Raw genomic sequence first — 13080 nt, 5'->3', positions numbered from 1 at the left:
ACGCTACCTGCTAAATTCGATATTGCCCAATGTGAGCTGTCATTATCCTTCGCTGCTGAATTCTAGACAATGTGCATTCATTTAATTTCTCATTGAGATTTTGCAGCCCCTATGCAGCAATCCAACCCCCTGCCAGATTTAGCTTTCTATCTTTCTATCCACTTATATTTGCCTAGCAACTACATGTTTCCCCTCACCTAAAGTTTTCTTACACTCTTCAATGTTACGAGACAAGCGAAACACACAAATAGAAAGGATGAAACGTCTAGAAGCACACAAAATATTACAGGAGCTAATCTCAATCTTTATTAAACTCAATAACAAATAAAATATACAAATTCGTATGTAAGTATGCTATACACAAAACTTGCATGTCATTTAACACTTGGTATTATGTAACATAAATAATTTTTTTTATTTTTGGAATTAATTAATTAAAGTTAATTAATTTTTGGAATTAATTAATTATGCATGACATGTTCTACTAAGTTGTTCAATTAATTTGAATGAAGAGTTGCATTTTGAATTCTACAAACATATTGGTCTGAAAATGTGCGCCTTTAAACTGTACAGACATATTGGTCTGAAAGGGTGTTATTTTCTTTATAAATATTAGTTTGATATTTGCATAAATCAATTAGAAAACAATCTTCTTCTCTCCCAAACTTTTCGTTACAAACTATATGTTTATGTTTATCGGAAGCAAAACAGATATTATTTTAATCATGCAGTATATATAATAGGAGTAATTAATATCTTGAAGATAGTGATCTTCACGCCTCAAAGCATATTTGTTATACTCGCTAACTTTACAATAATAATAATAAAAGGTTGTGCTTTTTTTTAAAAAAAAAGTTGTCCTGTTTTTGTGTGTGTATATATATATATATATAGGATATTATTTATGTTTAAACAATCGTTTGATGTTTATTGATCAATTACAAATTTAGGATTTATAAAATGGGAGAAGCAACGTGTGGTTTTGATTTTAGGAAAGCATTTCTGGTTGGGTTTCCTTTAACTAGAGGTACATTAAAATCAAAACTTCCGTGATTGGTTGGATTTTGACAATTAAGATTTCATTCCTCTTAATAGATAAGATTATAAATTTCTTAAAATTGATAGTTGTTTATTTATTTCTTGGTAAGGAAATCAAAACTAAAATCAATTATTTGAATTAATATCTCCATTACATTATGCTTTCACTAATCTGAAGAAAGTAAGATCCATAATCAAAATATTTTAAAATTTTTAAGAAAAAAATTTTAAATTATAAGGTTTTATGTCGTCTCCCCTTCATACATACATAGGTATTTATTTTCGTGTTTAAAAATTATTTTTGAATTATTTTTTTATTTTAAATTAATATTTTTTATGATCTTATATTTTTTTAATATACTGATATTAAAAAAATATAAAAAATATTATTTTAATATATTTTTAAATATTATTACATCTCGATAATCATCACAATCCCAGTTTATTTGAAATTCTAGAATCCTCTATTTTCTGATTTTTTTTTTTAATATATCTTTAAGAAAGAAAAAATCATGTCATTTCAATCAATGCTTTACCTTCTTGAAAAATTGTTAGGTGAAGTTATCCCATCAATCAGCAATCATTAGATTATTTTGTGGACAACATCCGTAATACGGCTTCTGTCCTTGACAAGACTGAGCCGCTTTAAGGTTGTTTACCGCTGGGTTGCGTTAGTGCATGTACTTTGGATATGTATTAAAAGTTAATTTGATATGAAAATGTTTCTTTTTATGGGTTAGCATTAAAAATAATTTTAAAAAAATAAAAAACATATTTTAAAAATAATTATAATATATTCCTTCTAACGGAGATGGCCTCGATGAATGAAATGTAGACGGGGAACAGACATAGCTGTCAATTCAGGTTACACAGTCTTGGAATTTACTATACAACTAAAAAGATAGTGAGATTTGCTTGAGTTAAGAATAAATTCTTGCAATTTTCTAATCAATTATAATTATGTAATGATAGAAGATCATCACTCATTTTGTAGTTCAGATATATTAAATATTCCACTGAATGAAAAAAATAAAAAGTAAGCAATTTGAAATCCAGATCATATAACAAAAAATTTCAAGAAAAAAAAAATATCGGGTTGAAAACAAAACAAGACCAGAGAAAGCTGATTTTTGCGAAATCAAACAGTAAAAAGTGGTTAAATACATGTCTTTTACAAATATGATTGTTTTTGTGTTTTAAAAATATTTTTTAAAAAATTTATTAATATTTTTTTTATATTTTCAAATCATTTTGATGTGCTGATGTCAAAAATAATTTTAAAAAAATAAAAAATATATATTATTTTAATGCATTTCTGAGCAAAAAACATTTTAAAAAGTAACTGCAACTACACTCCTAAACCCCCTCAAAATCTTGTTGGTGAATTGTTATTATTCAGTGGTGCTAGATAATAATTAATGATATTTTATCGGTTACTTTTATATATATATATTAAAAAAAAGATAGATATAAAGATATAAAGAAAAAAAGATGAAACCCATAACTTATTAAAAATGATAAGAATATTTTCATCTAGATTTATCTATTCTAGTTTTATTTATTTTTTTAAATAAATCCAAAAATAATAATAAATAAAATCCATAAACACTGTAAAATTTATTGGTTATTGTTAAAGCCATGGGCGTTGCTATCTATAGAAATAATATCTTTTCACTAGCCAAAGGCTATTTGTGTCTTACATAAATAAGGTGCTCGGTGCCAAATTTCATAATGGAATAGATCTCAACCAATGAAATCCAGGGACCATTTCTTCTTCTAAGAGATACTAGATAGCTTGTCAGTGCTTCAGCGTCGGCCATACTGATTTGTTTTTAAGTCTAAAAAAATAATGCTCAAGTGTTACGAGCATATATATATATAACTACTCTATATCATAGAAAAAGAATAAAAAAAATTACCTTCATAAATTTTCAAGAATTAAAATGATGAAAGATAAAATCAGAAAAAAAAAATTAAAAAAAAAAACCATGAAACACAGATAATGAAATAGAAAAAAATTAAAATTATGGATCCAATAATAAAATTGAAAAGAAATTAAGATTTGATAGAAGGGTTAAAAATAAAAAATTAAATCAAAACATTGAGGGTCAAAAGATCAAATATTACCAAATATTGAATTGAATGATAAAATTAAAAAAATTTAAGACTAAAAACTCACAAAAATAAATAAATTCAAGAGAGTAAGGATTAAATCTGATTTTTTTTTTGAAAAAATTAAAATTAAAATACATTATTTCAAATCCATGCTCGATCTGACATGTTGACTTGTAACCCAAGAGACTCGGAGCATAGGCCGACCTGAGTTTTAAAAGAAATTAGAACGAAGCTTGAAAAATATTTTATGCTTATATTTAATTAAAAAACAAAAATCCTTATAAAAAAATAAATTGAACAAAATCTAAAAACAAAAAAAACATTTTAGGTAACACGTGTCTTTTTCAAAACAAATAGAAAATCTTATAAGAAGGGGGATGCAAGAAAACAGACGAGGATGAAACAAAAAATATGAGCTAAGAAATAGAAAAAACCTAGTAAATTTGGGTGAACCTTACAAACACGTATTAAACTCTCAAAGCCATGAACAGTTAAGCTTCATGCCTAAGCTCAACTAAAAAGCTTAATATAAAACAAATTTAATATTGAAGGGTGAGAATAATTAATTTAATTAAAAAAATTATGTTTTAAAAGAGTAAGATGTAACAAAAGGCACAAAAAATTAAGGTAACACAGGCCAATTTAATGTTAAAATGTGAAATAAATTAACTTAATTTAATAAAAAAACTTTTTAAAAGAGGTAGATCTAGCAAAGAAAAAAACTAAAACAACCCGTGTTCCTCTAAAAAAGTTAGAAAAGTCCCAACGAAAGTTGAAAAAAATATAGGATGATGAAAAAATAAATAAAAAAACCAAGTAAATTTGAGCAAACATTCTAACCCCGGATTAATATATCGAACTCGCAACCCATTAAAATTTAGACCTGTGCTCAATCAAGAAGATTAACACCCGATAAATTTAATGTTTAAAAATAAAATTACTAAATAAAATCAAACTAAAAAAGATTAAAATTTTAAATTTTAAAAAAATAGCAAATTATTTATTTTAATGTTTTCGGATTGGATTGTAACATGAAGTTGTCAAAAATAATTTATTAAAAATAAAAATTATTATTTTAATATATTTTTAAATAATTATTTTTTTTTTGGAAAACATGTACTATCAAGCGATCCCCTCACGTCCACAGTATTTTGCATCCACTTGCTAGCTGAAAAGTGATTTATGCCGTTCAACAAGTACCATTAATTACATAGTCAATCAGATATTTTGAAGGATCATCATGAGCGTGAGAATTATAGCGCTACTTAAAATAATAAAAAAAAGGGACCCCATAAGGCCGACTTCTATGACTACTAACTTCTACAAAATTGAAGGTGCTTGATAATCTCTGTCGCTTTGCTTTAGAAAAATGTTATTTTTTTTTTAATTCGGGGTATCCGAGCCAACTTACACGCACAACAACTAATTTCTAGATCAACTAAACACTCTATAAGCTTAGTAGACATATAAAACACTGGGAAGGTGACAGATATACACACTAAAGCTCAAACCTAGATGACAAAGATAAGAAAACATTATCTTTATTGCTGGGACAGAAGCCTCAGTGCAAAAATGTTATCTTTGATTAGATGAATTGGCTCCCAAAGAGCTAATTTACAATGTACCATGGATAGCGACAGCCTCGACAAGATTTTTATTTGGATTTTATTGAATTACGTGGAACAATTTTGATTGTTGAAGACTTTAATCAAATATTAGATATTATTTAATATCACAGTAATAATTAAAATTTATTTTTAATATTGATATATTAAAAATTTAAAAATTCCTAAAATCATTTTTTAAATGAAAAAAACACACACATCCCATAAAACCCAATCATTCTAGCTTGCATTCTCTGTATTACCTTAGTTGCTGGCACAGAGGTAGCCATGTTTATTTCCCATGTACGGTCATTGCTTCTTCAAAAGAAGTTCACGGCACGGGTAGGTATAAAAAGCTCTTAATTAGAAATAAGAAGTTTTTAAAGTGTTTTTTATTTAGAATTGTATTAAAATAATAATTTTTTTATTTTTTAAAATATTTTTTGAATATCAACTCATCAAAATAATTTAAAAACATCAAAAATATATTAATTTAAAATAAAAAAATAACTTTTCTTTAAATTTTTTTAAAAGCATTTTGAAACATAAAAACAACAACTTTTAATAGCGGACAAAAATAAAGTCACGGTCAATGTTGCCATCATGCAAGGTCTGCCGTTGATGTCACACACACTATCCTGATTGGCATCTATTAAATTTTTTCCCATACCACTTTAAATTTCTGATCGGCATTGTTCAAAATTGTTTTTGGTTTTCATTATTTTTTATATTGTTGAAAATTGTTGACTATAAATATGGAAAATGACATGGAAACCAACTCCCGCGGTTCAATCTCCATGGAGATATATAATTATTAGCAATAATTAAATAATTAAAAATTTAATTATTATATCAAGATAGAAAAAAGAAGATAATTAGAACTTAAGAAGACAGACAGAATTCATTCTAAAACCCTCATAAAAACATATTTATTCTTTAATTAAATAAGTATTTGTGTTTTATTAATTAGTCATTTCCAAACATAATCACGTCAAGATTCATGCTGGATAGGTTTTATTTTTCTCTCAGCAGTGAGATCAGAGGGTATTTTCTGCTCAATATAAATTTAAAAAATTCATAAATTTTTTTCATAATTTAAACTGAGATTGAAAGAAACGAGTCCAAAAATATCATGGTCCCCACACAGACAAGATTTATCCAGTGCTTCGTCAGCAGTGACGCATGTAGTCGGTGGGTCCACATCATGTGTTGACTTGACATGGCAGATAAAAAGCGGGCAGGCAAATCTAATAGAAAAATAAATATATCCGAGCAGGAACCAAGTGCCAGAGCAACTGGAAAGTGAAACGACACGTCTGCCATATTTTAGATCAGGACCTCGTGTTCATTCCGTGTTTGGTTTTACTATATAAGATGATCTACGTCATGGCATAACTCGAATAGATTCTTCATGTCAAGACAAACAAGTCGCCATTCTTTGTTTTTGTCTTGTCCGTACTTGTAAACTTGTGTGTACTTTTACATACGTAAGCTGCGTGCTATGTTTCTCCACTTGATGTCTTCTGTCTTGTGGATGCTTGTACCTGCCATTGCCGTCGAAATCTGTGGAAGCATCTAGCATCTTTACGAGTTTTGTTCAAACAAAATGGACCCAAAGAAAAAATCTTGACACAAAATCAGATGGGTAAATCATTCAAAAACACTAGTGTTTGACAAGGAGACAAAAGATATTTAATGAAAGCCTTGGTGTAGCTTCTACAAGGTTCTATAATGCAACAAAAAAATAAATAAATTCGATTGTCTGGATTACAGAAGGTTAAAATGTCACCATTTGTGTGATTTTAATGTTTAAAGATAAAGATGGTGTTTGGCAAAATTTATGTTCTTATTTTTATGTATTTTTTTAAAATATTTTTGGTTTTAAAAAGTATTAAATTAATAGTTTTTATAGTGTTTTATTATGGTTTTGATGTGATTATATCAATAATAATAATAATTTATTTTTGATGCATTTTTAAATTTTAAATAAAAACTATTTAAAAAAGCACCCTATATTACAATTCCAAATATCCAGAAAAATATAGAGAAGATGTAACTTCTTATCTAAGTGTTTTTTATTTAAAAATGTATGAAAGTAGTATTTTGTTTTTTTAAAAAAAATTATTTTTGATGTCAACGCATCAAAATGATATGAAAATATCAAAAAAATATTAATTTGAAGTAAAGAAAAAAATTTAAATTTTTTTAAAAGTATTTTTAAAACGCAAAAACAAACAAGGCCATAACCCTAGTCTTGGATTTATCAAGTAACCTGAAAACAATTTTTTTTAAATAAATTAATAGTTTTTATAGTGTTTTATTATGGTTTCGATGTGATTATATCAATAATAATAAAAATTTATTTTTGGTGCATTTTTAAATTTTAAATAAAAACTATTTAAAAAAGCACCCTATATTACAATTCCAAATATCCAGAAAAATATAGAGAAGATGTAACTTCTTATCTAAGTGTTTTTTATTTAAAAATGTATGAAAGTAGTATTTTGTTTTTTTTTTAAAATTATTTTTGATGTTAACGCATCAAAATGATATGAAAATATCAAAAAAATATTAATTTGAAGTAAAGAAAAAAATTTAAATTTTTTTTAAAATATTTTTAAAACGCAAAAACAAATAAGGCCATAACCCTAGTCTTGGATTTATCAAGTAACCTGAAAACAATTTTTTTTTAATAAATTAATATCTTTTAAAAAGTTAAAATGGATTAGATCGCATGCGTTTGTTAAGAATGAGATTGGTAGAATTTATAGGCTTGTTTTCAAATTAGTTTGAAATAAAACCAAATATGGATCAAGTTCCGGGTCAATAAATTATCGGGTTGATATGCTAGGATAAACCGAATTTAACGTACCTTTTGCTAATAAACATTTCGCTTTGCTCGTGGTTGTTTTAGGAGTGGATCATGCTGATTGATGATAACTAGCACAACCTAGTGACCTTACCAGAAGAAAGGAAGGAAGAAAAAGCACAAAAGGTTGCTTTGACCGAAGTAAATATCAGGAGATACCTAGAAAGCTAATATAAATTCACATTCTTGTAACTTCATTAAAATTATTATAATTAAAAGAAAAGCTAAGGCATAAACACAGGGAACTGTAGATTGGAACAGTTGCTCAAACACATAGCCTACTGACTTGTTTTTTTTTTTATTAATGTGGATGTTCGGGTCAGCTTGCATGTACCTCAACTAATTCCACGAGTTCTTGAATTAACAATCATGTAAGTCTCATATAATTATTATATTAGCTATCATATTAGTTAACGACGGTATTCTAGAGTTTTTGTTGGCTGGCTTGATTTTGTTTTTGGTCTGGCTTCTAGGTTCTGTTTTTAAGTCACAAATGAAAGGTTCAAACTCAATATTGCTTCAGGATGGACGAAGGATACACTGAGTTAAAAAAGAATGGCTTCAATTTTTATTTTTGTTATTATTTTGTGGTGGGTGCTGACCAGCCCAGCACATGTAAAGCAAATGTTAATTCTTAAAGCCTGGGAAATATCTGACCTTCAAATATTTTTATCTGGGCTTGACATATATCTCCAACCCATTCAGCCGATAATATTACCCAGAGAAGGATTTCTTTCCATCTGACAGAGTGAGCTTACCTTCACTTCTTCTCCATCTTTAAGCCAAAATTCAGATTTATGCTCGAACGAAAAGCCAAGACTCCTTATTATGGGTTTGGTCTTCAATGCTTAATCTGTAATGTCCTTTAAGAATACTAAATTTGATGAAAACGAAGATGATCACACATCTCACAGTGATTGTCTCAAGGTACCGTCCGTTTCTTCAAGTTCGTGGAAGTAATTCAATGTATATTTTAAATCTGATGGTTGAATTTTAATATTATTATGTCTCTCTAGAAGTGTAATTCTCGTGAATCTGATCATGACAGATCATGACCTTATGTTTCTCGGAACCTTATCATTCTGAATTTTTTGAAATGTCAAAACTGAAGTTTGATTCTATTTTATGCTGTTTTTAAGGATTTTATTGTTCCAAAACTAAGATTAGTTTCTTGACAGCAAACGGAAAAGTGGTTCTGAATCTGGCATGGCTCCACCTGTCGTTGCTGTTGCTACCTGGTGCTGCTGTGACAGGTCTGCATCCACTCTGTACATAAGCCTTACAGTTATGTACACGGGGTTCTTATCATATAGCTAGTAATTTTCAGCTGCTGCTGTCGCTATAGTCTTGTAAATCTTTAAATGGTTATTCCCAAAGACACTCGCTTCTTTTCCTTGTATAGTTTTTATCTATTGCTTATTGCTGAAATCGAGAAGCATCAGTCTGTTGGTTGTGCTTGTCAGTTGCCATTTGGCTAAGAAAGTAAGGTTAGCTACCAGTTCTTGGTTTCCTGCTCCTATGATTATGTACCTTGTTAAGATGCTGATATTGAGCACTGTAAAATGTTTTTGTAAGAAGATGATTTGTGTTTTCTTCTCACAATCTTTGTTTCCTGCTTTAAAAACACCTTTATAAAAGCACAATTGTTTGCTATTGCTTTTAGAATTCTTACCGGTATTATGAATGCATTGCAGGAAATATTCACCTCAGATAAACCAATGTTTTAAGAATTGTAGGATGAACGCTATGAGGTTTTTCTGTACTGATTCCTCGAAGTACGTAGTGCTATCTTGTTGCAAGTTTAGTTCAATGAGTGGAGCTTTGATGACAATTTGTTTTAAAAGCTCTACTGTATTCGAACAATATGAGTTTCTTTTTTTTGAAATCTTCATACATGCAGCTGCATTGTGGGCCTAACATGCTAATTATTATGAATTGGAGAGACATGATATAATATTTAGTAAGATACCTTGTTCATGGTGTTCCATGACTGGTTGCAATCAAGGTGGAGAGTGTCTTATTTTGAATGTTACTTTTTACGACTCTTAACAATATTTATGGTGATTTCCTTTAAATATTTGGAGCAAGTTACGTTTTCTTACTTTCTCATGTTTTAAAATAGACAATCCCAGCATCCTTTAGCCATGGCATGGCTGCAATTGGATGGAATACTGCTGGTCGAAGTATTTCAGCATGTCAATGTGCTCACATGAGTAGTTGTGGCCTTTTATTCCATTATGAAGCATGATCCAATGTTTGAACTTGTAGGCGATGCTGTGGTGAATGTATACGAAAATCACGATGAGAAAATCGCCTTTTTGCAGTTGAAGGAGCAAACAAAGCGATGGTGTTAGACGGGATTGTTTAATTTTAGGCATGCCATTATAAATTATTTTCCTTTTCTTGTCACAAACTGCTAGTAGAGGCTTATGATTGCATAGCTTGGATTATGGTATATTTTGCTTTTCTCTTGACGGTCGACATATTGATTAACATTAAATGGAAAATACTTTTGGCACATCAATTTTCCACGCAACAAGATGATGCAAAGCCTTTGCTTTCTGGAGTTTTTTCCACGTTCAGGTTGGTTGTAACTTGTAATCTTGTTGATGACGAGGGAAAACGTGCTTTTAGATGAGAATCAAGGCACTTCGTATATCTTTTGACAACAAATAACTAATCATGAGTTAACCTGGCTTGCTATTTGGCAAGAATTAGCTTATTCACGTATCCCTGGCAAAGAAAATGGTTAGCCTGGTCTGCATACTGCAATCCATCTTTGGCTGTGTTACCAAGTCCTCACCAGGTAAACTGTTGCTGGTCTCTTACCAGGGCAAGCAATTCCTGTGGGACTGACTACACGTTGTTTTTCTCTACCGAATATCTGATTGAAGAGCAAATGCCCGGTGTTGGAAAGTACTTACTTTTCCTGTGCTGCGTCTAATTTTAACCCCAGTTCATTGAATTCAGCTTCTTGTTCTCTCATGAGTACATCATCGTTGCTTTCGAAAGGTTTTGTTCTATCAACTTTCTAATTTCCAACTAGTTTAATGGGAAGTAGAACAATTCTCCCTCTTGTTGATTATATGCATCATAGAGTATAAAATATACAATTTTGTTAGGAGCACTCAATGCTTTTAAGTCTTGCAGGTGTTCCTAGAGTGCTCTGACACTCTGGTTGCGCAGAGGCAAGAAATCCACTAAATGGGAGTTAATGCTGTGAATGGTTCCTCATTGCCACGAGACAAGTGTTACAGGGGGGTTGAGGTGCATAAGAAACGTTTTCTCTTAATGCTCTGTATCACTTATTGGCTATTGCTAAGACCAGATCATTTATGAATCCGATTGCTACTTGCCAGGCGAGGTCATGACTCGCGAGGCTGTTGAGCAAGGCGTCTTGGGCCATGGAGTTTTATATCCTAGCTATTTTGCGGGCGCCCCAATATTTCTAATGGCCCAATGTGCGATTTTCTTAATCCATCGATGTATATTGCTAAAAAAAAATAAATTATTATTCTTGATATCAATTAGTCAATTTAACCGAAAAACTTAAGCTATTATATGAGGTCTTAAGATATAATTTATATTATTCTCTAATATACCCCTTCAAGGACCTCTTTGGACTTGAAACTTGTACAGACCTACACTACTTTGTGCTTAATTTTTATTAAATAAATGAGAATAATGAGATTCGAACTCGTGACCGCTTGGTTATCAAGACTCTGTTACCATATTAAAAAACCAATTCAACCCAAAAGCTTAAACTGTTAGGTGATGTCCCAAGATATAATTTATAATATTCTCTAACACACTCTCTCAAGTGAAAGCTCTTTGGGTTTGAAACTTTCACAAACTCACACTACCTTGTGTTTAATTTTTATTAAATAAATAAGGATAATAAGATTCAAATTCGTGACCGTTTGATCATTAAGGTTTTGATATTATATTAAAAAATTAATTCAACCCAAAAACTTAAATTATTAGGTAATGTCTTAAGATATAATTTATATTTAATTAAATCTTGTGGGTAGAATAGAAAAACAATAAATACAAACACTCAAATAGAAATAATAATAAAATGCAAGCACTTCACATGTCAGTTTCTCAAAAACAAATATTAAAAAAATATCAACAAAGACCCACCCGATGGAGAGTTGACTTCCAAGTAAGAATTCTACTAACAAAACTAATAGAATACTTGATTGATTAAATTTTACGAGTACAAGCACTAGAATAAAAACATGCAGTACCAGTACACAGGATATAAAAAATAAAAGAGTACATGTACTTCAAATGCCATTATCCCAGTCTAAAAATCATCTAATTTACTCATAAATAACAAATTAAAAGGGAGATACATAGTAATTATTAAATTTAAAAGAGAAAAAAAAAATTAATCGCCAATCCTTTTATGATCATCATAAAGATAATTTGATTTTCTATTGTCTAAATTTTCTCACTATTCAGCAAATATAAATAAATGATGTTTTTCCATTTCTCCTTTAGCATTCAACTGATTATATATTATTATTGGTTATGTTATTTTTTTAGTGTTATATATATATATATATATATATATAATATTTAAACTAATACCATTCTAGTACATAAAATATGCAAATTGAACATAAAATATTAAAATAAATTGACGAGGAAAATGGAGGAAACATATGGGATCTAATTGATAAGATTTGTATGTTTAGGACTTAATTGATAATGGGTATAAAGATTTGGGATTAATTTTAGGTTTCTAAAAAAAAGCTAATCTCGATTAGTGAGTCATGGTGAGTGGTTGTACTCCTTCAATGAATCTGTTCAGGTGAGATTTGGTGAAGACATGATTATCTAAAAGAGTAAATTATTTTTATTCCCTGATTTAGCTATTTATGTTTGAAAACATATGTTTTTTTTTTATGTTTTAAAAATATTTTTGAAAAAAATTGAAATTTTTTTATTTTTTTATTTGTTTCAAATTAATATTTTTTTAGTGTTTTTAGGTTATTTTGATGCGCTGATATCAAAAATAATTTTTAAAAAACAAAAAAAATCATTTTAATACATTTTTAAATGAAAAACATTTTGAAAAGCAACCATAACCACACTCCCAAATAGACTTGTCTCGATTCTTTTTATTTTAGAATCAAAATCAAACTTCATTAAGAAATCGAATTCCGAACATTATAGGACACCAAATCATATATTTTGGTTATGTTTGGTATGACTTTTTACAAATTAATTTAAGTTTTTTTGACATTTGATTCCAAGAAAAGTTTATAAGTATATTTGGTTAGAAATAAATTGACTTAAAATCAAAATTTTATTACAATTTTGAGTAGAATTTTGATTTAATCAAAAGTTAAAAATTTTAACTTAAAAATTATAATTTATACAATATTCATTCTTTAAAAAAAGTTAATTTAAGTCATTTTTACTTAACATATTTGTACTTAAAAT

General features: G+C 28.8%; 1 long non-coding RNA gene across 1 annotated transcript; it reads left to right on the top strand.

Annotated features, from left to right (window-relative positions):
- Nucleotides 1-8252: 8252 nt before the first annotated feature.
- Nucleotides 8253-9291, top strand: LOC112327111 (uncharacterized). The gene is made up of 2 exons (XR_002981151.2): nucleotides 8253-8553; nucleotides 8805-9291. It is a non-coding gene; the product is annotated as an uncharacterized LOC112327111 (long non-coding RNA).
- Nucleotides 9292-13080: the final 3789 nt, after the last annotated feature.

Source organism: Populus trichocarpa, chromosome 4 (genome assembly GCF_000002775.5).
Source record: "Populus trichocarpa isolate Nisqually-1 chromosome 4, P.trichocarpa_v4.1, whole genome shotgun sequence".
NCBI classification, from domain to species: domain Eukaryota; kingdom Viridiplantae; phylum Streptophyta; class Magnoliopsida; order Malpighiales; family Salicaceae; genus Populus; species Populus trichocarpa.
Note: the sequence above shows the minus strand (reverse complement) of the source record. Positions and strands in the feature narration are given on the sequence as shown.